Source organism: Trachypithecus francoisi, unplaced genomic scaffold (assembly GCF_009764315.1).
Source record: "Trachypithecus francoisi isolate TF-2019V2 unplaced genomic scaffold, Tfra_2.0 Lachesis_group4, whole genome shotgun sequence".
In the NCBI taxonomy this organism is placed as follows: Eukaryota; Metazoa; Chordata; class Mammalia; order Primates; family Cercopithecidae; genus Trachypithecus; species Trachypithecus francoisi.
This window is the reverse complement of record NW_022681469.1, coordinates 110,506,567-110,527,942: the sequence shown is the minus strand read 5'-3', so window position 1 is coordinate 110,527,942 and position 21,376 is coordinate 110,506,567. Positions and strand designations below refer to the sequence as shown.

The 21,376-nt window shown below is 52.7% G+C and overlaps 1 long non-coding RNA gene across 2 annotated transcripts; it reads right to left on the bottom strand.

The window, feature by feature from the left end:
* Window positions 1-1,480: 1,480 nt before the first annotated feature.
* Window positions 1,481-20,302, bottom strand: LOC117072902. Of its 2 annotated transcripts, none has more exons than XR_004433001.1 (2): window positions 20,071-20,302; window positions 1,481-1,753 (listed from the first exon to the last, which is right to left on the bottom strand). It is a non-coding gene; the product is annotated as an uncharacterized LOC117072902 (long non-coding RNA). The 2 variants fall into 2 exon arrangements; XR_004433000.1 differs by lacking the exon at window positions 1,481-1,753 and adding an exon at window positions 13,746-14,703.
* Between the last annotated feature and the right edge of the window lie 1,074 nt (window positions 20,303-21,376).

Here is a 21,376-nt window from a genome sequence, read left to right as displayed (position 1 = left end):
CTATCATCTATCTGTCTCTATCATCTATCTGTATCTATCTATCATCTATCAATCATCTATCATCTATCTATCTGTCTCTGTCTTTATCTATCTATCATCTATCAATCATCTATCATCTATCTATCTGTCTCTATCATCTATCTATCTGTCTCTGTCTGTCTATCTATCCATCTCCCAGTCTGTCTATCGATCCATCTGCCGGTCTGTCTATCTACCCATGTGCGTGTCTGTTTATAGACTGGAGGTGGGTAGGAGGGGCAGGGCAGCCATACAAAACAGGTCTACAGAAGTCACAGGTGACAGCGGCTCCACCGGACCGGTGACGGTGGAGGTAAGAAATGGTTGTGTCTAGAAAGACTTTTATGGCAGAGCTTCCCAAAAGCCCTCTCCATGCATCCCCCACCCCCACCATCTTTGACACCTAGCTTTTTCTTCCATAAGAGTCTAGCTTTCAAGCCTGTAATCCCAGCACTTTGGGAGGCCGAGACGGGCGGATCACAAGGTCAGGAGATCGAGACCATCCTGGCAGACAAGGTGAAACCCCGTCTCTACTAAAAAATACAAAAAAACTAGCCGGGCGAGGTGGCAGGTGCCTGTAGTCCCAGCTACTCGGGAGGCTGAGGCAGGAGAATGGCGTGAACCCTGGAGGCGGAGCTTGCAGTGAGCCGAGATTGCGCCACTGCACTCCAGCCTGGGCGACAGATCGAGACTCCGTCTCAAAAAAAAAAAAAAAACGAGTCTAGCTTAACTGTAAACTTCAGGGTAATTCTGATTTACAATACAGCAAAATCCTCTAAGCAAAGATGCACAAAGACTTCAGCCTGAAATTAGTGTGAAAAGAGAACATAAAGAGAACATGTGCAGTAAAGAATTTCAGCACATTTACTCTGTGCACACGTCTGCAGCCTCAGCGGCACTTCTGACCTCAGGTCCAGCCACACATCCTGCCCCCGAGGGAAGGATTCAGACCTACAGCCCTTTTAAGGAACTGGGCAGTGGGGGGCCTGGACAGCAGAAGGAAGTCCAAGAAGCCAAATCTGCACAACAAAGACTGAGCCAGATGCTTGAAATGACTGAGGCCCCAGAAGGCACCGGAGTCCCAGCCGGAGTCGCCAGAAGTGGCTGAGGCCCCAGAGGAGTTGAGAGAAGAGAGACGAGGGCAGCTTCCACTCTGCTGGCAATGGAAAAGGGGACTGAGATCCATAGACAGGGGGACAGGAGAGAGAAACAATTTTAAGAAGTTTTGGGATGTGCCACAAATGTAATTCCCTTTGATATTTTCTTGAAAGACTGTAACAAGGGCTAGCAATGCTTTCAGATGCAGGTACTGTTTCTCGTCATGACTGTGCCAAGACAGGGAACCCAGAATGACAGGGGGCAGCCTACGGAAGCTCTGGTCAGAACGCCCGTTTACATTCTTTCTGCCAACGAGGTGTGATGACGCCATTCATCGCTACTCTCTGATGGAAGAAAAAACGTCTTGTTTTAATTTGCATTTATTTGATGACTTGTGAGGCTGAACACTTTTCCCCGGTTGAGTGGTCACCTCCGTGTCCTCATTTGCAACTCATCTGTTCAAGTGTTCTGTCCATTTTGCTGCTGCTGAGGTGTTTTCCGATCCTCATTGAGGATATTCATGGCTGGGCATGGTGACTCATATCTGTAATCCCAGAACTTTGGGAGGCTGAGGCCTGAGCATCGCTTGAGCCCAGGAGTTCAAGACCAGCCTGGGCAACATAGTGAGATCCCATCTCTATAAATAAATAAATAAATAAATAAATAAAATTAGCAGGGGGTGGGTGCACGCCTGTGGTCTCAGCTACTCAGGAGGCTGAGGTGGCAGGATTGCTTGCTGGATCAATCAAGCAATTCTCCCCTTCCCCTCCCTCCCCTTCCCCTTCCTTCCCCTCCCTTCCCTTCTCCTCCCTCCTTTCCCCTTCCCCTTCCCTTCCCCTCCCTTCCCTTCCCTTCCCCTCCCTCCCCTTCCTTCCTCCTTCCCCTCCCTTCCCTTCCCTTCCCTTCCCCTTCCCTTCCCCTCCCTTCCCTCCCCTCCCTTCCCTCCCCTCCCTTCCCCTCCCTTCTCTTCCCCCCCTTCCCCTCCCTTCCCTTCCCTTCCCTTCCCCTTCCCCTTCCCCTCCCTTCCCTTCCCCTTCCCCTTCCTTCCTTCACTTCCCCTCCCTCCCCTTCCCTTCCCCTCCCTTCCTCTCCCTCCCCTCCCTTCCCCTCCCTTCCCCTTTCCTCCCCTTCCCCTTCCTTCCCCTCCCTTCCCCTTCCTTGTCTTCTTTTCTCTCTCTTTTCTTCCTGGTGGTCCACATTTGCTCATTTATACTGTTCATTTCACAGAACACTTTCACGAAACACCCACATTCCAACATTCCTCAATGTTGCCTTTTATCTTGGAACACAACAAAAAGAGAAGACAGAAAGAATTTATATATATAACCTCAAGGTTAAAACAGAGCACAGGCAAGCAAACAAAAGATATAGAGCAATGACATGATGGGACTGTACAGTCAATGTTTACATAAAAAGGTTAAATCATCTTATTATTTATTTATCAAGCAGGGCCTCACTCTGTCACTCAGGCTGGAGTGCAATGGTGTGATCCAGGCTCACAGCAAGGGAAGGGAGGGAGGGGAAGGAAGGGGAAGGAGGGAAGGGAGGGGAGGGAAGGGAGGGGAGGGAGGGGAGGGGAAGGAAGGGGAGGGGAAGGGAGGGAAGGGAAGGAAGGGAAGGGAGGGAGGGGAAGGGAAGGAAGGGAGGGGAGGGAAGGGAAGGGAGGGGAAGGGGAAGGGGAGGGAGGGGAAGGGAAGGGGAGGGAAGGGAAGGGGAGGGAAAGGAAGGGGAGGGAAGGGAAAGGAAAGGGGAAGGGGGAGGAAGGGAGGGGAGGGAAGGGAAGGGAAGGGAAGGGGAGGGAAGGAAGGGAAGGGGAGGGAGGGGAGAGAAGGGAGGGGAGGGGAAGGAAGGGAGGGGAAGGGAAGGGAAGGGAGGGGAGGGAGGAGGAAGGAAGGGAGAGGAGGGGAGGGAAGGGGAGGGAAGGAAGGAGGGGAGGGAAGGGGAGGGAAGGGGAGGGAGGGAAGGGAGGGGAAGGGAAGGGGAAGGAAGGGGAGGGGAAGGAGGGGAGGGAGGGGAGGGGGAGGAGGAAGGGGAGGGAAGGGAAGGGAGGGGAGGGGAAGGGGAGGGAGGAAGGGAAGGGAAGGGAAGGGAAGGGGAAGGGGAGGGAGGGGAGGGGAGGGGAGGGAAGGGGAGGGAAGGGAGGGGAGGGAAGGGAAGGGGAAAGGGGAGGGAAGGAGGGAAGGGGAGGGAGGGGAGGGAAGGGAGGGGAAGGGAGAGGGGAGGGGAGGGAAGGGGAAGGGAAGAGGAGGGGAGGAGAAGGGGAAGAGTAAGGGAGGGAGGGGAAGGGAGGGAGGGGGAGGAGGGAGGGGAGGGGAGGAGAAGGGGAAGGAGGGGAGGGGAAGGAGGGGAGGGAAGGGAGGGGAGGGGAGGAGAGGGAAGGGAGGGGAAGGGAGGAGAGGAGGGGAGGGGAAGGGGAGGGAAGGGAAGGGAGGGGAAGGAAGGGAAGGGAAGGGGAGGGAAGGGAAGGAGAGAGAAGGGAAGGGGAAGGGGGAGGGGAAGGGAAGGGGAAGGGAGGGGAAGGGAGGGAAGGGGAGGAAGGAGGGGAGGGGAAGGGGAAGGGGAAGGGAAGGGAAGGGGAAGGGGGAGGGAAGGGGAGGGGAAGGGAAGGGAGGGGAGGGAAGGGAGGGGAGGGAGGGGAAGGGGAGGGAAGGGAAGGGAGGGGAAGGGAGGGAAGGGGAGGGAAGGGAAGGGAGGGGAAGGGAAGAAGGGAAGGAAGGGAAGGGGAGGAAGGGAGGGGAAGGAAGGGAGGGAGGGGAGGGGAGGGGAAGGGAGGGAAGGGGAGGGAAGGGAAGGGAGGGGAGGAAGGAGGGGAGGAGGAGAAGGGGAAGAGTAAGGGAAGGAGGGGAAGGGAGGGAGGGGAAGGAGGGGAGGGGAGGGGAAGGAAGGAGGGAAGGGAAGGGAGGGGAGGGAAGGGAGGGGAGGGAGGAAGGGGGAGGGAAGGGAAGGAGGGGAGGGAAGGGAGGGGAGGGGAGGAGAAGGGGAAGAGTAAGGGAGGGAGGGGAAGGGAGGGAGGGGAAGGAGGGGAGGGGAGGGAAGGGAAGGAGGGGAGGAAGGGAGGGGAGGGGAGGAGAGGGAAGGGAGGGGAAGGGAAGGGGAAGGGGAAGGGAGGAGGAGAAGGGAAGGGAGGGGAAGGAAAGGAAAGGGGAGGGAGGGGAAGGGGAAGGGGAAGGGGAGGGAGGGGAAGGGAAGGGGGGAAGGAAGGGGAAGGGAGGGAGGGGAAGGGAAGGGAAGGGGAAGGGGAGGGAGGGGAAGGGAAGGGAGGGGAGGGGAAGGGAGGAGAAGATCCCAGGTGCACTGGGATTGGGCTGAGGCAGAAATGACACTGAGACCACAGGCTTCACTCAGCAAATGCACTTCACATCCCCATTTCATGCCAGAAACGTTTCTGGGGCTGAGGATTCAGGAGAAAGCCAGACTGAGAGGATTCTTCTCTCATGAGCCTGGAGTCCGGTGAACAAGCCGTCAAAATGTGCCGTGATTCAGGTGAAGGAAAAATAAAGACAAGGGAAGCCGCTCTGCGCCTTTTCACGAGGGACTCAAGGCAATGGGCTGACGGACACAGGAAAAGAATATTTTTCAAATTAACATCGTGATTTTCATACAAATATCAAATGGACACACACCAAATATTTGGTTTTACTTGTGAGTGAATGAGGAAACCAGTCAGACGTCACAGTCAGTTCAACAAGGACTCGCACCCTCTCACTTTCCGGCAATCAGAACGCTGAGATGGATTTACAGACAGACGTAAAACTGGCCAATACCTACAAGGCCGGCAGTAACCGGCTGCATCCTAACAGACGACACTCACTTGCATTTCAGTGGACGAGGACCATGTGCACTCTGTGTCTTCCACAACTGAAGAAGTGACACAGTTTAGGGACAACGGAAGGCCTCACCGACTCTGCCAAGCTGGGGAGAGGGCCAGGACAAGGTGAGCCAACGGGACAACCGGAGACTGTTTTCATTTTTATTTTTGGTCTTTGCCATGTTAGTCTTTCACTAGGTGGGGGTTGTGATCAGCCCATCCTCCAGAGTGAGCTGGAGACCTCCATCCACCTGGGCAGTCAACCATGGGGCCCAGTAAAGGTTCTGGGACAGTAAGCTCGGGTGATCCTGCCTGGATGCCAGAAGTGACACCGTCCACAGCTCCACGGGGAGGGACCACAGGACGCTCTGCAGATGGGAACTTCCCGGACTCCGGCCTGAGCACCTTCTCCTGGGTTGATTTTTGTCTGTGTCCTGCTCCTGTGCTAAGCCATGGCCATGAGTATATCAGCTTTCAATGAGTTTTTCTAGCGAATTATCAAACCTGAGGGTGGTCTTGGAGACCCCTACCCTTGTAACTGGTGCAGAACTGACGACAGTTTGTGGATGACGGTTCCCTCTATCCCTGCAACGATGCTGACTATAAGTACATTAAAGTATTTGTCAGTAACTGGAAAACTATGTGCAAAATGTAGGAAGTGGATGCCTCTGGGCTGTAGGATCACGCACAGGAGTGTATTTTTGTGCTTTTTAATTTATTTTGTGCAAGACACTGTGATTACAAACAGTGGGAGCTCCCTCAACCAACCTCTGCTCCCACAACTCACATAATCTTGGTCAAAATGGGCTGGATGACTCAGTGAGCCCCAGGGGGGCGAGGAGGCTGCTCTCTGCTGTCATGGATTTCGTCACTGGAGATGTGACCGACCAGAAGACCCTCAGGTTTGCTCCAAACCTGTTGATGCCACCTGTGAGCCTTACTAGCGTCAGAGGCATTTGAACCAGAGCGACTCCATCTTGAACAGGGGCTGGGGGAAATGAGGCTGAGACCTGTGGGCTGTGCATCTCCGGGAAGTGAAGCATTCTTAGTCACAGGATGAGCAGGAGGTTGGCACGAGATATAGGTCACAAAGACCCTGCTGATAAAACAGAATATGGTAACGAAGCTGGCTGAAACCAAGATGGTGATGAAAGTGTCCTCTGAGGCCGGGTGCGGTGGCTCAAGCCTGTAATCCCAGCGCTTTGGGAGGCCGAGACGGGTGGATCACGAGATCAGGAGATCGAGACCATCCTGGCTAACACGGTGAAGCCCCGTCTCTACTAAAAACTACAAAAAACTAGCCGGGCGACGTGGCAGCGCCTGTAGTCCCAGCTACTCGGGAGGCTGAGGCAGGAGAACGGCGTGAACCCGGGAGGCGGAGCTTGCAGTGAGCTGAGATCCGGCCACAGCACTCCAGCCTGGGTGACAGAGCGAGACTCCATCTCAAAAAAAAAAAAAAAAGAAAGTGTCCTCTGGTCACCCTCACTCCTCATTATACACTAATTATAACGCATGAGCATGGCAGTGTCAGGAAGCTACCCTATGTGGTCTGAAAAGGGGAGCAACCCTCAGTTACAGGACTTACCCACCACTTTCCCAGCAAACTCATGAATGACCCACCCCTTGTTATCAAAAAATATCATCAAGAAATAATTGTAGGTGTATTTGGTCGAGCAGCCCACACCACTGCTTTGCCTATGGAGTAGCCATTCTTTCATTCCTTTACTTTCTTCATGAACTTGCTTTCGCTTTGTGGACTTGCCCCAAATTCTTTCTTGCCTGAGGTTTAAGAACCCTCTCTCGGGGTCTGGATCGGGACCCTGTTCCAGTAACACTATGAAACTTAATTCAACATTATGTAACCTTTGACACATCAATGCAAAATGAAAGTTGTTTCTACATAAACCTGGATAAATGATTTGGGAAACTGAGATCCAGGCAAGCTGAGGCTGCTTTAAAATTTGCTTTTGAATTAGGTGTAGACTAGATGACTCTTAAACGTTTGGAGAAATTCTGGTCTTCGATTGTTTTAAAATGTGCCCAACTTCTTGGTCCACTTTAAAAAATATGAAATTGAGTGGCTAGGAAGGAGAGTGAAGACTGGGGTTTATTCTAAAAAAGAAGAACTTCAATCAGCAGACCAATGCTAAATACAGCTTGTCCCTATATGGAAATATCTAGATTCATGAATGGAGCCAGAAGTGGCCAGATGGTGAGGACCAGAGGGAGGTCTGGAGGCCCGGGACTGGGGCGTTGGCTAGGAAGGGGTGGGAATATTCAAGAATGGAGCCAGAAGTGGCAGATGGTGACGACCAGAGGGAGGCTGGAGGCCGGGACTGGGGCGTTGGCTAGGAAGGGGTGGGAATATTCATGAATGGAGCCAGAAGTGGCCAGATGGTGACGACCAGAGGGAGGTCTGGAGGCCCGGGACTGGGGCGTTGGCTAGGAAGGGGTGGAAATATTCATGAATGGAGCCAGAAGTGGCCAGATGGTGATGACCAGAGGGAGGGTTGGAGGCCCGGGACTGGGGAGCTGGCTAGGAAGGGGTGGGAGGGCCTCTCTGGAGTCATGGAAGCCTCACGCATCTTGGCCAGGACGGTGGCTGCACAGCTTACATTGGTCACAACTCGTCAACATGTATGATTGAAAACTGAACATTACATTGAATTGGACTAAAAGGCAAGGCTTGAGGCAAAATTCATGTACGGAGGGAGTCTGGTTGAAGCTTGAGGATTGCCATCCGGAAACAATCAGCAGCTGTTACAGGTGGGTTTTTCAAGGGAAAGAAGAGCCGGTTCCCAGTTGCTGACCAAGAGTTTATGTTAAAATAACATAATCTGTCAACTGGCTCTGCATGGTTAAGCCACAGGGTGTGAGCTGCAGGGTCTGCAGGAGGTAACCTGAGGCAACAGCAAGCGGTTCCGGAGACCACAACGCAGCTCCCAGGCGGGGAGTGGGAAGTCACGGCCGCCCCAACTGAGCGCCTCTCTGGGCCCGATGGTTTAAAACGACTCGCATTCCTCAGCACAACTGATTTCCTCTTCTCAAGTGTATGAAAATTACACCTCAATAAGCTTACTTCAGAAATTAATGAGTAGATGCGTATAAGTTTTCAAGTTAAAAATATATGTAAACTATGTTTGCTCCCTTTTTAACCTATTTTCATCAGTTTAAAAAATTAACTCACAAACCATGTCGTCTTTGGAAAAGTGTTCTTCCATTTGTTACTGTCATAATGAAAGAAGAAATGTATTTTAAATAACATTTAAATTTAATTTTGTCATTATCCTCCGGGAAGCCCCAGCTCTGTATGAAAGGAAAACAACGTCCACTTTACAGTAAAAACTTGCTGATGGAAAAAGCAGATTCCGTAAAACGTTTTGAAGAGGTTATTTCTGAGCCAATAGCAGCCACCACAGCCTGGGAGAGAAGGTCCAAGGGATCCATTTTTTGAGACGGAGTCTCGCTCTGTCGTCCAGGCTGGAGTGCAGTGGCGCGATCTCGGCTCACTGCAACCGCTGCCTCCCGGGTTCAAGTCATTCTCCTGCCCCAGCCTCCCGAGTAGCTGGGACTACAGGCGCCTGCCACCACGCCCGGCTAATTTTTTGTATTTTTAGTAGAGACGGGGTTTCACCGTGTTAGCCAGGATGGTCTCGATCTCCTGACCTCGTGATCCGCCCGCCTCGGCCTCCCGAAGTGCTGGGATGAGGGGTGTGAGCTGCCGCACCCGGTCGCAGTTTGGTTTTAACATTTCAGGGAGGCAAGAGTGACAGGCAAAGACCTACAGCCGGGCTCAGAAGGTCGACCTTGGTTTGACCTGAAAGGGTGGGACATGTCAAAGAGGGGGCTTCCAGGATTCAGAGATTCTTTAATTTGCGTTTGGTTGGAGGAAGGTTCTGTCTAAAACTTGGATGCTGGGTAGCAAGACTGATGACCTGCAGGTGTGACTTAACGCTTGCCTGCATGAATCCTGTGTCTAATGTGGTGTCTTATTGCCACAAAGGGTCCGTCTGTCAGCCTCAAGATCTCTATGAACTTTAACGCTGGTCCGTGGCTGCATCTAAACTACAAAAGGGAAGGGGTGTAAGGAAGCCTGGCGGACCTCCCTTCCCATCAAGGCTGGGAACGCAGCTTTTTAGGCTTCTCTGGGACCTCTTTCGGTCGTTTAGGGGCTTAGGATTTTGTTTAGCTTACCAACTTTCCCTATTAGAAATTTAGCTGAAGTTAGGGTCACACAAATCTTCTGGCGCTTTCCCTAACTTACAGAAAATACCCCGCCCTTTAGAATCTAACAGGACAGAGAAAGCAGAGGCGAGGAGCCCACCCTCTCCAACTCCTGCTCTTATCGGGGCCCCAGGACCCCAGGGGAGGGGCCTGCCTGGGCCTGGAGAGGGCACCCAGCCTGTGCTCCCTGGAAGAGTGGGTTACTCCAGGCAGGCCCCTCCTGTTGGCATGGCGGTGGTTCAATTTCAGCCCTGCACCTGCACCTGCCTGGCTGCAGCCTGTCTGCAGGGTTTCTCTTTGTTCCCCCTTATCTTCCTCCCACCTTCTGTTCCCAAGCCTCCCAGGGGGGCTCCCAGGCCTCCCAAGGGGGAGGGGAGGCCCGATTTGCATTTCCTTTTCTGTGATAAAGCCTGCTAATGGGTGATTGCAGCTTTCTCTCACTGAGGACTGCCAGGGAGGAACTGGGGCAGGCTCCACGCAGCCAGAGGCAGGACTGTGTTTCCGTGGGTTTCCCTGGGAGCCCTCCAAGTTCCAGCGTGAGTGCTGTTGAGATTCTGGGCGTCCAGTGCACACACGGGAGACGGCCACTGCCTCCGCTCCAGCCCCAGCTGCGGTGCACAGGGCAAGGCTGTCTGGGTGAAGGCTGTCTGTGAGTGAGGCAGCGGGATGAGGTGCAGTTGGCTGCTGCTCTGGAGGCCAGGGTGGCCTTGGTGTCTGGGAGCCTCAGCCAGGACGCTGGCCGGCCAGGCCCTCATGGCCCTGGCTGATCTTGACTTACCGCAGCTAGTGTGAAGTCTCCCACGGGTCTTCCATCCTGCAGGGATTCGGGCATGACTGGGGGTCAGGGGAATCTGACGGACAGCCCTGTTGCATGAGTTGAGGCTGCAGCACTCCTGCAGGAGATTGAGAGCCCAGCCCTGTCCATAAGGAGGGGGAGTCTGACCACTCGCTGTGGCTGTGCCCCCTACTCAGCTGCAGCCTGGAGGGAGTGCACAGACCCTGGGAAGGCAGAAAGCCCTTCACAAACCCTGGCGCTACGGCCGCCTGGTGGGCTGACGGGCAGCCCTGTCCCCATCCCTCCGCGCCTCTAGGGCAAGGCCTGTGTGGGTCTCCTCTGCAGGTGCCCCACACCCTGCCATGCATGCCTGGCCGTCTCCTAGAGAAAGGCCAAGGCCCCCACCCGCCCCGTGCAGCTCATCGAGGCTCCTCCTGCCCTCCTTCTCTTTAGTGCTGAGCATGGGAGGCAGGCAGGGGTGCAAAGGTCTGAGCCTTTCGGAAGCACCCATCATTGTCTGCTTTTTAAGTCAACTCTGATTTTCACGTCCCTGGTGATTACTTCATTTTAAAACGTAACCTCCTGTTTTGGAGGGTGAACTAAAATTAGAACCCTGAATCTCCCCCCCACACCGACTGAACGGCCCCTTCTTGGTCAAGGAGACCCAGAGAAACCGGAAAAGCTGAGTTCCAGGCCCTGACAGGAAGGGGGGTCAGACATGCCTCGTCACACTCCCTCCCTTTCGGAGTTCAGACACAACTGACCAGCAGGAATGTTAAAACAGAGATCTTAAGATGGACAAAGCAGACTCTTGGTGGCGATAAGGTACCAAATTATAACAGGACCTGAGGCCACACAAGGCAGGGGTGACTCCCACCTGCAGGCTGACCAGGACCTGAGGCCGCACCTGTAGGCTACGGATCCTGCTAGACAACACCCTTATCTTAACCTAAAGTGCCAAGTTTCAGACAGAGCCTTGTTCCTCTCATCAACGGGAACTCAGTCTCTGGATCCATCTACATCCTGTAAGCACCCTTCAAGACGTCCCACCTCCACAGGCCAAGCCAGCCTGGACCTGCCATGCATGGCTGTATGTCTTTGCCTGTGACTCCTGCCTCCCTGAGACGTCAAAACCGAACTGCAATCCCATCTCCTCGGGCGCACGAAAACCAAACTGCAATCCCGTCTCCTCGGGCGCACGTTCTCAGGATTCGCTGGGACTGTCTGTCCGGCTGTGTCACTCATTGGCTCAGAAGAAACCTCTTCAAAATATTTTAGGGTTTGGTTTTTCCATCAATAGTGAAAAGACTTGGAATATGCAGGGAAGACTTGATGTATGTATTTCAGGTCATGGGCAGAATGCTTGTCACAGACGCACCCACTGCAAGTCTGCGCAGCTGCGTGGAAGGAGCTGGTGCCTGACGCTGGTTGTGACCCAACCCCGAAGGGCCACTCAGGCAGCACAGGCTGGTTATTGCGGCATCACACCACCGCCCCCAAAGCAAAAGGGATGTCTGCAGAACTGTGGTGCTTTTTGTCTCAGTATTCATCAGCCTGGAAATAGAAATGTGTTCCTGTCGGGGGGGGGGAGCCCTCCCCATTGGAAGTGGGTTTCTGGGGTTTGCTGTGGGAAGCAGAGCTTGCGTCCATGCTCACAGCAGCACCGGCCATGATCAGTCACTGAGGCCTGTGCTGGGGGTGGAGATGACAGTGGGGCCACATGTTCCTCAATCTGGACTAGAGGTTTGTCTGTGATGAGCAGACACTGGCCTGCCAAGAGCCAAGGGCGCTGTGTTTGCATGTGCAGCAGGGCTCCGGTACGGTGCTGGGGCAGACGCCAGCCAGGCGGGGCAGGCAGGCTCTGCGGCTTCCTGCATGGGTCAGAGTCCACGGCATGGGGCCTGGTCCCTGGGCAGGCCCGACAGACATCTGTGAACCAGGAATGGTCATTCCAGGAGGTCTGGCGCAAAGCAAAGGCACTGTAGATTTTGGCAGCTGCATTTGTTCCAGATAACACTTTTTCTTAGTACCTAAGGCCTCAGAATTTAAAATGAATGTTGTAAAGTTCGAAGCCAAAACAAAACGCAGACAGGCTGTGCCAGCAATTCCTGACTCTGCAGTCTGGGTCTAATTCAAATACTCATCTCCATGGCCAAAACCCTCCCACCGGAGCTAACCCTGTGGTCCAGTGCTCGGCACCATTCACACCTGCATTCGGGGACAGAAGCCACTCTGGGGACTAGGAAGAAAACATTTAAAGGAACTGAGCTGAAAATAAACAGAAATTGGGTGTATTTCACACCCACTAGCAACATGCCTTTGGAAAGCGAGAGGCTGGCAACAGCACGTTGGGAAGGACGCGGAGGGGCTGGAACTCCCGTTTCCCGCAGCTGGGAGTGCAAAACGGAACAGCCACTCCCCCGACTGTGCCCAGCGACCACGCTCCTGGGTGTTTCTCTAAGAGAAATAAAAATCGTGTCTGCAAAAGAATGTTTATCAGCCTTATTTACAATATCTCCGAACCCCAATTGCATCAAATGTCTAACGGCAGAAGGATGGACGAGAACTCGTGGCCCTTCATAGGACAGGCTAATTCTCAGCATGTGGGAGCGCTCGTGTGTGGAAGGAGGCCAGGCGTGTGACACGTGTGAGCGTAGCATGGGCAGGATGCATGTGTGGGCGGTGACTGCTTCAAGGACAAATCCTAGGGACTGGGTGGGTCCTTGGAGCAACAGGCCTGGGTGAGCCTTAGTGGAATCCGCTGTGGCCTGTAGAGGGGTCTCTGCCCTCACCACACCCAAGGAGACCAGGAGACCACACGGGTGCAGGTTTTCCTGAGTTCTCTAGTGCAGGACTTCAGATTGAAAAGAAACTCTCAGCCTGGCAGCCTCACAGTACTGAGGAGGCCACAGGCCCGGGAAGGGCCTCACCGTGGGGCCCCACGTGGCAGGCTCCTGGTGACCTGCGTCCCAGTACCTGGTCTGGTTTATTTTCCCAGACTCTGAAAGGTCCCTGTTGTCTGCAGGGGGGCCCAGTCCTGCCAGGGGAAACCCCCAAATCCGAAGGCAAAGGAACAGCCAGGAGAGGGAACCTGCTGTTCACGCTGCAGAAAGGCCCACGGTTATCCCGTCTTCACAAGATGCCTGACCACGGCTGCGTCACCTGAACTCTTTCCAAAGCACCCTCAGCACACGAGGGCACTTCTCCCTGTATTTCGGTATCAACCCACTTCCCCGACCCTGCCTCAGTCCGATTGCTTCTTTGTGAGCTTTGCTTAGAGAATCTCCTCCTGAAGTCTGTCGAGGAACCTGGAGTGCCCTGTGTTCACACTGTGTTCACACTGTGTTCACACTGTACATGCAGACACATGCAGCCCCTCGGCCGCCCAGGCAGGCCCAGCAAGTCGGAGGCCTGAGGGGAGAACCAGAGACACTCTTGCTGGCCAGAGTTGCCTGAGTGCTGTGGTCAGGCCACACACAGAGACCGGTGCTGCAGCCTCCGGAGGGGAGGCTTCAATCTTCACCCAAAGGAGCTGCGAAGTGGGACTCACCAGGGCGGGCCTGACCCGGCACAAAACTAGTGTCAAAGAAACGCAGAAACTCAAAAGAAACCTACAATGAACTAAAACCAAAATGGAGAACAAGTGGAAATATTAACTACTCGGTATGTAAAATTGGTTTTCACACTTTTTAATGTTTCACACATGGCACTGCCTATTACCCAGGCCCCTACTCGGCCCCTCCCTGGCCTGCTGTCTGCGTCATTCCCTCCCCTCAGCCTGCTTTTCCTCCGAAGCTCTAGCTAACACCTGAAATGACAGCATGGATTTGCTTATTGATTTATTGGGCTACCCCTCGTACATACCAGCTGTGAGAGGGCAGGGTCGAAGCCTGTCTTGTCACAGGGCCCCTGGCAGAGCTGAACAAGTCATACCCTACTTTGCTCACCAGCCGCCTGGAGGGGCACACGTTTCCCACCCCATTCACCCAGGGCAGGCCTTTCTCCGTTGTGTGCAGAGGTTCTGTGTGAGCTGGAGGCGGTCACGGGCCAGTCACACAGATGCTGGCTCATGGTGGGTGCTCATCCCTTCACATTCAGGAGAGACGGACTGCCCGTGAGACATTCTCGCAGGTGCTCTGGCACACACGCCATGGCTGGACCTGGCTGCAAGTGGCTCATCATGCTTCAAGGGATACAAATTGGATACACAAATAACTCTAATTCAAAATAAAGCCCGAGCGCAGGAAGTTTGGAATATCATCATATTTGTTTCTAGAGTTATTTTAGAAAAGCTCATATTGTGGGATTTGGAGGAAAAGTCATCATTATATTCTTCATAGACCGATTTGGGGGGCAAACTGGAGTCCTTTTGTAACACTGGTTTGGATAAGGGAATTTGAATTTGAAGAATAAGCAACAGTTCTGATTTTCGTTCCATTTAGCTACAGGAAAAGCATGGAAGTAGAAAGTCCCTTCTCCCAAACCCTGCATGATTCACACGGCAGAGTTCTGCAACTGTCGTACAAGGGAGATTTCACGATGATCTCAGTAACGGATCAGAGAATCAACGACTGACTTCACTGAGGCACGGTGATGAAAAGGTCAGGGTGGTCTGGTCTGGGTGAAGTCACAGCGAGAACCCTTGTCCAGGGCCATTCTCATTGGGGACAGCCCCTTCCCTGGATGGTTCCCATGTACTGCACTTTCCTGCCTTGGTTCTTGCTGAAGCCATTATTTCTTAATTCCCCAGGAGATATGCAGAGCAGACATCCCAAAGAAGCTAGAAAAATTGACGAGCAGGGAACAGATCAAATCCTCTCCATCAGAGGAAGGCAATTCACGAGGAAAGAAGGCAAGACCATGGGGTAATTTTTTTGAGACTTGACAATGTTTGCCAAGTAAATAAATCTGCCATTTAACACTACGATAAAAGCTGTCATCCCCAGGATATCAGTGACTACTTGAGGTTTGAGGACATGAAGACACAGTAAGATAAATATCCTTACTATCCAGAAAAGAAACGGAATCAGAAGACAGCCCTTCTTACTATCCAGAAAAGAAACGGAACCAGAAGACAGCCCTTCTTACTATCAAGAAAATAAATGGAACCGCAAGACAGCCCTTCTTACTTTTCTCCATCTTCATGGTGAAGAAGAATTTTTAAAAAGTTGCTTTTAAAGTATATTCATTAAAATCAAATTCTATTATAATACACACAAAATGTTTACATGAAACCGGCTGCAAAAGAATGATGAGGAACGCTACTGATCTGTCCATTCTGGGTGATAAGAACACACGTTCTTACTCTCGTTAAAAGAAAACTTCAGCTGAATTAAATGTAAAGGTGTTTAACTGAGCAATGAATGATTTGCAAATTGGGCAGCCCCCAGAATTACAGCAGATTCAGCGAGACTCCAGTGCAGCCACGTGGTGGAAGATTTATAGACAAAGAAAGGGAAATGAGGTACAGAAGCACCTGGATCAGTTACAGGTTGGTATTTGCCTCATTTAAACACAGTTTGAACATTCAGCAGTGTGTGAGTGATGGCTGCTGGGACTGGCCAAGACTCAGTGACAGTGACAGGCGTGTACTCCTAATTTAGGTTTTCAATCTTGTCTGCTTTTTTTTTTTTTTTGAGACGGAGTCTCGCTCTGTCGCCCAGGCTGGAGTGCGGTGACGCGATCTCAGCTCACTGCAAGCTCCGCCTCCCGGGTTCACGCCATTCTCCTGCCTCAGCCTCCCGAGTAGCTGGGACTACAGGCGCCTGCCACCTTGCCCGGCTAGTTTTTTGTATTTTTTTTTTAGTAGAGACGGGGTTTCATCGCGTTAGCCAGGATGGTCTTGATCTCCTGACCTCGTGATCCGCCGGTCTCAGCCTCCCAAAGTGCTGGGATTACAGGCTTGAGCCACCGCGCCCAGCTTATCTGCCTTTTAAGTTACCCTCAGTTTGTCCACAAGGACTCCAATACAGAAGTACAGAGTCCTTCTCGGGCCATATTTAGTTCGCTTTAGCAATTCCCCCTTTTTGGTCATTTTCTCAGGTTTGAGAGATTGACCATAACGTGAGTTACTGATGTCACTATCACCATTGGTCTTGAAACCCACTAGGAAGCAGTAGAACAGCGAGTTTTGCAAAGGTAGGAACAAGGACTGAGTTGAGGATATACCACCTTATGCTGGGGAGTCCTGTTTGCAAGAGAAAAACAAAACCTGGTCTGTTCTAGGACCCACGTGTTTCCTTAAAGTCTTAATTAAATTACGTCATATTTAGCACGAATGACACCATTTTGGTTTGGTTTGGTCTGTTGGGACCTAGTGCTCAGTCTGAAACAATGGCCTCCCACCATTTTGTTTAAAAAAATCCCCCTTTTGGCCAGGCGCGGTGGCTCAAGCCTGTAATCCCAGAACTTTGGGAGGTCGAGACGGGTGGATCACGAGGTCAGGAGATCGAGACCATCCTGGCTAACACGGTGAAACCCTGTCTCCACTAAAAAATACAAAAAAAAAAAAAAAACTAGCCAGGCGAGGTGGCGGGCGCCTGTAGTCCCAGCTACTCTGGAGGCTGAGGCAGGAGAATGGCGTAAACCCGGGAGGCGGAGCTTGCAGTGAGCTGAGATCCGGCCACTGCACTCCAGCCTGGGCGACAGAGCGAAACTCTGTCTCAAAAAAAAAAAAAAAAAATTACCCCTTTTGGTCAGGTTCTCACTTAGGCAAGAGAGTGACCAAAACTTAGGGCGTTAGTGCCACTCTCCGTTACTATCATTTTGGGTTTCCGGTCTCAGCATGTCACTCACAGGTTACGGTGTCCTGGTGGTCACACATTTCTTTCAGCTCCTGTCATTCCAGTGGAAGAGACACCATTTGACATTCTAAAGATGGCTTCACGCAAACATTTAAAACCTTTGAGAGAATCCAGTGCACCAGGGAGACCATTATTATGACTACTGAGAGGGCAACACCAAGGATTTGGAGGATGCTCCTTACCCAGGGTCCCCGTAAACCAAACCACCTCAACTCAAATAGACCAACGAATGAGCTAGATAAAGCTCATTCTTTGACTTAACTCAGTGGTCTCTTCGTTAATTCCCTACAACAGAATCTCTCTAATACCTGATGTTTTCTCCACAGGCCCTAAGTGCCAGCAGCTGCACAGATACGTTCCTGTTTAGCCAATTCTATTATTTAGCGTAACTTTCCCAAGAGAATTGAACATCTGTTGTGTAGCCGTTGCAGTAGGATCTGCTACAGAGCCTATCTTGAGGGATACGTTTCTAGTCATTGCCTTTTGTATTCCAAACCATAGACGAAGGACCTAGCAAATGATGCCCTTGTAGAAGAGGGAAGGCCTCCCGGCAATGTTCTCTTTAACCCATGGTGTGGGTTAAGAGGAGTGGACCAATGTTCTGTTTCTGAATGATTATGAGGCACCGTATGTACCATTTAAGTTTCTCACCTATGACACACTGGGCCTTCATCTTTTATCTATCAAGTTATAAGACTGTCCATGTATAAAGCTGGCTGCAAAATCCTTCACAAATAAAAGCATAACCCATAAGTGCACACAACAGACCCCCTTCTCACTTCTATTGTTCTCATGATAGTAAGAAGTCTTGATCCATGACCTTCAGAAACAGCTGCTCACATCAAGGATGCCATCTTCTTCTGGGGAGAAACTTCCCTGGTTAGCTTTACCTTAATGGTTTCGATGGATGTACAGTTCCAAGAGTGTGGAGTGACCCTGCTCAGTTGTGAGATTATGACCCCAAGTTTCAAGATCCTGAGGTTTTGCTGCAGTGTGGATGCCAAGGGCAGTTTTTCCCTGATGTTCTCAGAAGATCCCATCTTTGGGTTCAGCAAAGCGGCTGATTGTCCTCAGTGAACCATAAAAAGCTCTTTATGATGGGCGCAGTGGCTCACACCTGTAATCCCAGCACTTTGGGAGGCCGAGGCGGGTGGATCACGAGGTCAGGAGCTGGAGAGTAACCTGGCTAACACGGTGAAACCCCATCTCTACTAAAGTTACAAAAAAATTAGCTGGGCGTGGTGGCGGGCACCTGTAGTCCCAGCCACTCAGGAGGCTGAGGCAGGAGAATGGTGTGAAACTGGGAGGCAAAGCTTGCAGTGAGCTGAGATCGTGCCACTGCACTCCAGCCTGGGCAAGAGAGCGAGACTCTGTCTCAAAAAAAAAAAAAGCTCTTCACCTGGTGAAATACACTGAAGCATGGGAAAGCTTTTACACAACCAGAACACAGACACTGAAAATGACAACTGAATGAAATCTCTTTATAAATGTTTAAATGGCTCACCAGGTAGCCAAATGTACGTGAAGCTTTGATTGTCTTCCCAGGAATACGGGTTTGACAAACTAAACATTGGTTATAAACTATTTTAACAATTTATAAGTCACCACACCAATACATTTAATTTGGATCATTTTCTCTTTTCCGGGAGGAGTCATGGAATGCATAACTTTTAATAACAAAAGCTTTAAGGACCCAGGAAGGACAAGGCGGCCGTCCTGGTTCTCCATGAGTCCATGATTAACATCGGACTTATGTGCTCTTGGGTGCCAGTTGTTTCTCCAAATTGGGTGCGTACCATGGATAACGGATGGGTTACCACAGGTAATTTGACTTAGACCATGGAGTTCACTCAAATTGTATATCTAAACAACTTCAGTATTGGCTGATTTAGCATGCAAACCTGAAGTATTTACACGGTATTCAATTAATTTTTATTCTATTTGGGTTAGCAGTTGTATAAGCCAGTCTTTTCATTAAGTTTCAGCAATTCTCACCCAGTCCAAATGATGGGATTCTGAAGTTATTAGAAATCTGTATTTAACAGTGCTTTTCAGGGTCCTTCCCGTCCTTTCATGAATCTCCTAAAAGACACCATGTTCTAGGATTTTGTGTGCTTGTCAAGTTTTCAGAAACTACATCAGCATGAAACAATTAACTGCGGAAATCACTGTAAATACTCATAAAGACACAATTGACAAGAAAATTTGGTTATTTCTGTGGTTCACAATAACAACTTAATAACCATAATTATGACTGGTAGCATATACTCAAATTAGAATTTTAGAAATCCCATACAACTTTGAACATGTATTAATATCATTCATTAAAATATAAGCTGAAGAAAGTTAAACTTTTTTTTTCTTTTTGACACTATTCTGTTTCGAAAAGTGCAAAATGTTTCTTTAAAAGCAACTAAAAAAACACTGGAGTAAAGGACACTTCCTGTGCAGGGGATGGAAAATCTCAAAAAAAAAACGAGCACAGAAGGGCGTGGCCAGGAGGGAGAACGGGGCGACACGACGGCACCTGCCCGAAGGAGACCCGCAGGCCCAGCCCAGGAGACGTGGGGGGAGGAGCGCAGGGGGGCCCAGGAGACGCGGGGGAGGAGCGCAGGGCGGCCCAGGAGACGCGGGGGAGGAGCGCAGGGCGGCCCAGGAGACGCGGGGCAGGAGCGCAGGGCGGCCCGTGAGACGCGGGGGAGGAGCGCAGGGCTGCCCGTGAGACGCGGGGGAGGAGCGCAGGGCGGCCCGTGAGACGCGGGGGAGGACCGCAGGGCGGCCCTAGAGACCCGGCGGCCATTGCCCCGCCTGCGTCTGCACCTGCGCCGGCGCCACCTCCGCACCGCGCTTGCGCCGAGTCCGGCCGCCTCCACATTGCGCCTGCGCCGATGACAACCCGCCTCTGCAGGACGCCTACCCAACGCCCCAGTCAGCTTGTCTGCTCCGTGCACATGCAAGTCTCTCGCTGGTCGACCACGTGTTCCTGTCGGCTCACAGAGGCTCCCCCAGTGTCTTCCTCACACCCTCCGCTGTTCCTGGCGCTTACTCCGCGCGTGCGCAGGAGTCGCTCGCGCCTCTCCTCTTTGCGCCTGCGCAGAGGCCCCCTCCTGCCCCGTCCAGCCCCCCCGTTGGCGCCGTCTTGGGCCTCGCGCCGACACCCTTCTGTTGGCGCATGCGCAGGAGCCGCCCTGCGCGGGTGCGGGGCTGAGCGCTGGTGGGCTCAGGTTTAAAGGCGCGCGCGCCACGCACGCAGGCGCAAGGGCTCCTAGTGGTTTTATTTTTAGCGTAAGCTTTTCTCTTTAGCAAGTTAAGAAAAAAAAGCAAGTTGTGAAATAAATACTAACCGTCCTTATATGTACCCGAGAACGTCCGTCCTTTAGGTTTTCTCCCGGAGCGTGGGCGCCGCCGGTCATCTCGGGGCTCCCTGCCTGGCCTCGGCGGGGACGCGGGACTGGGGCCCCGGACCGGGCCTGACCGCCCTGGCCGGTCCCCACTGGCGGTCCTGACCGTCCTGAAGGCAGCGACCGGGCTGGACTCGGATTGTGCAGGGGGAGGGAGCAGGGCGGGGGCGCCCGGAGAGCGGCCTGGAGAGCGCGGGCACCCTGGCCCCTGCAGATGGGGACGCAGGCCCTGGGGGCCGTGGAGGGGAGAAAGGGGCAGGGACGCTGGGGCAGAGGCGGCTGAGTGAGTGTGAACTTGGTCCCCTTTGCTCCTCCCTGGGCCCTCGGGCTCCACGGGGCAGCCTCCCAGGCCCACGTGCACACTCCGTGACCCACAGTCCAGACACAGGCAGGCCGGGGACTAGGAGAGGCCAGGTGTGGGTGCATGGAGAGGCAAGGTGTTGGCCTGGGGGTGCTAAGTGGAGCCCCAAGGTGGCGGAGACAGCAGGGCAACAGCAAAACGAGTTATTCGGTCCAGGGTGGGGGCCCAGAATCCTCCCCAGGGATGGGATACAGAGAAGCCCTTGTCCAGGCTCTACTCACCCGCAAAGTGCTCCCGGGCTGCTGTGCTCCCACCAGCAGTCCTGGCCCCGGTGACACCCACGCCTGTCACCCGCTGGCTTTCTTGAGGTCTGAGGACTGTGGCTGAGGGTGCATGGGCGCTGGGATGGAGGGGGATGTCCTGTCCCAGTCTGCGCTTGTTAAAGAGGGCAAGGCCGCTTTTATTCAAGGGGGGCTGCTAAAGCGAGATGTTGGGTTAGGGGAGGCAGATCCAGCTCAACTCCAAATAGGAAAAGTGGGACTTGACAGCTCAGGCGTAGGGTCGGGGGTGGAGAGAAAATTACTAAGAGGAAGGATCAGAGGCAAGGCAGGTTCTGGCTGCATAGACGGGATTTTTGCTGAAGGCAGGCAACGTGGTCACAGACTGAGGGTGGGAGTTGAGGACTTTGATCAGGGACCAAGGGTAGGGGATTTTCACTAAACCAACTCAGCAGGATTCTTGCTAAATCGGCCTGAACCAGGCAAGGTCAGGGACTGGTCACAGGGAGGGCTCAGAGGAGCCTGACTTGAGTGTGTCAAAGGAGAGGGTCTTTGTCATCTTTTAAGAGGCGAGAGTGACGTATTAGTGCGAAACAGTGAAGGGATCATGTCCAGGCCAGCAGCCCCGAGTTTCAGATGAGAACAGACTGGGTCCAGGAGGGGCTGCAGG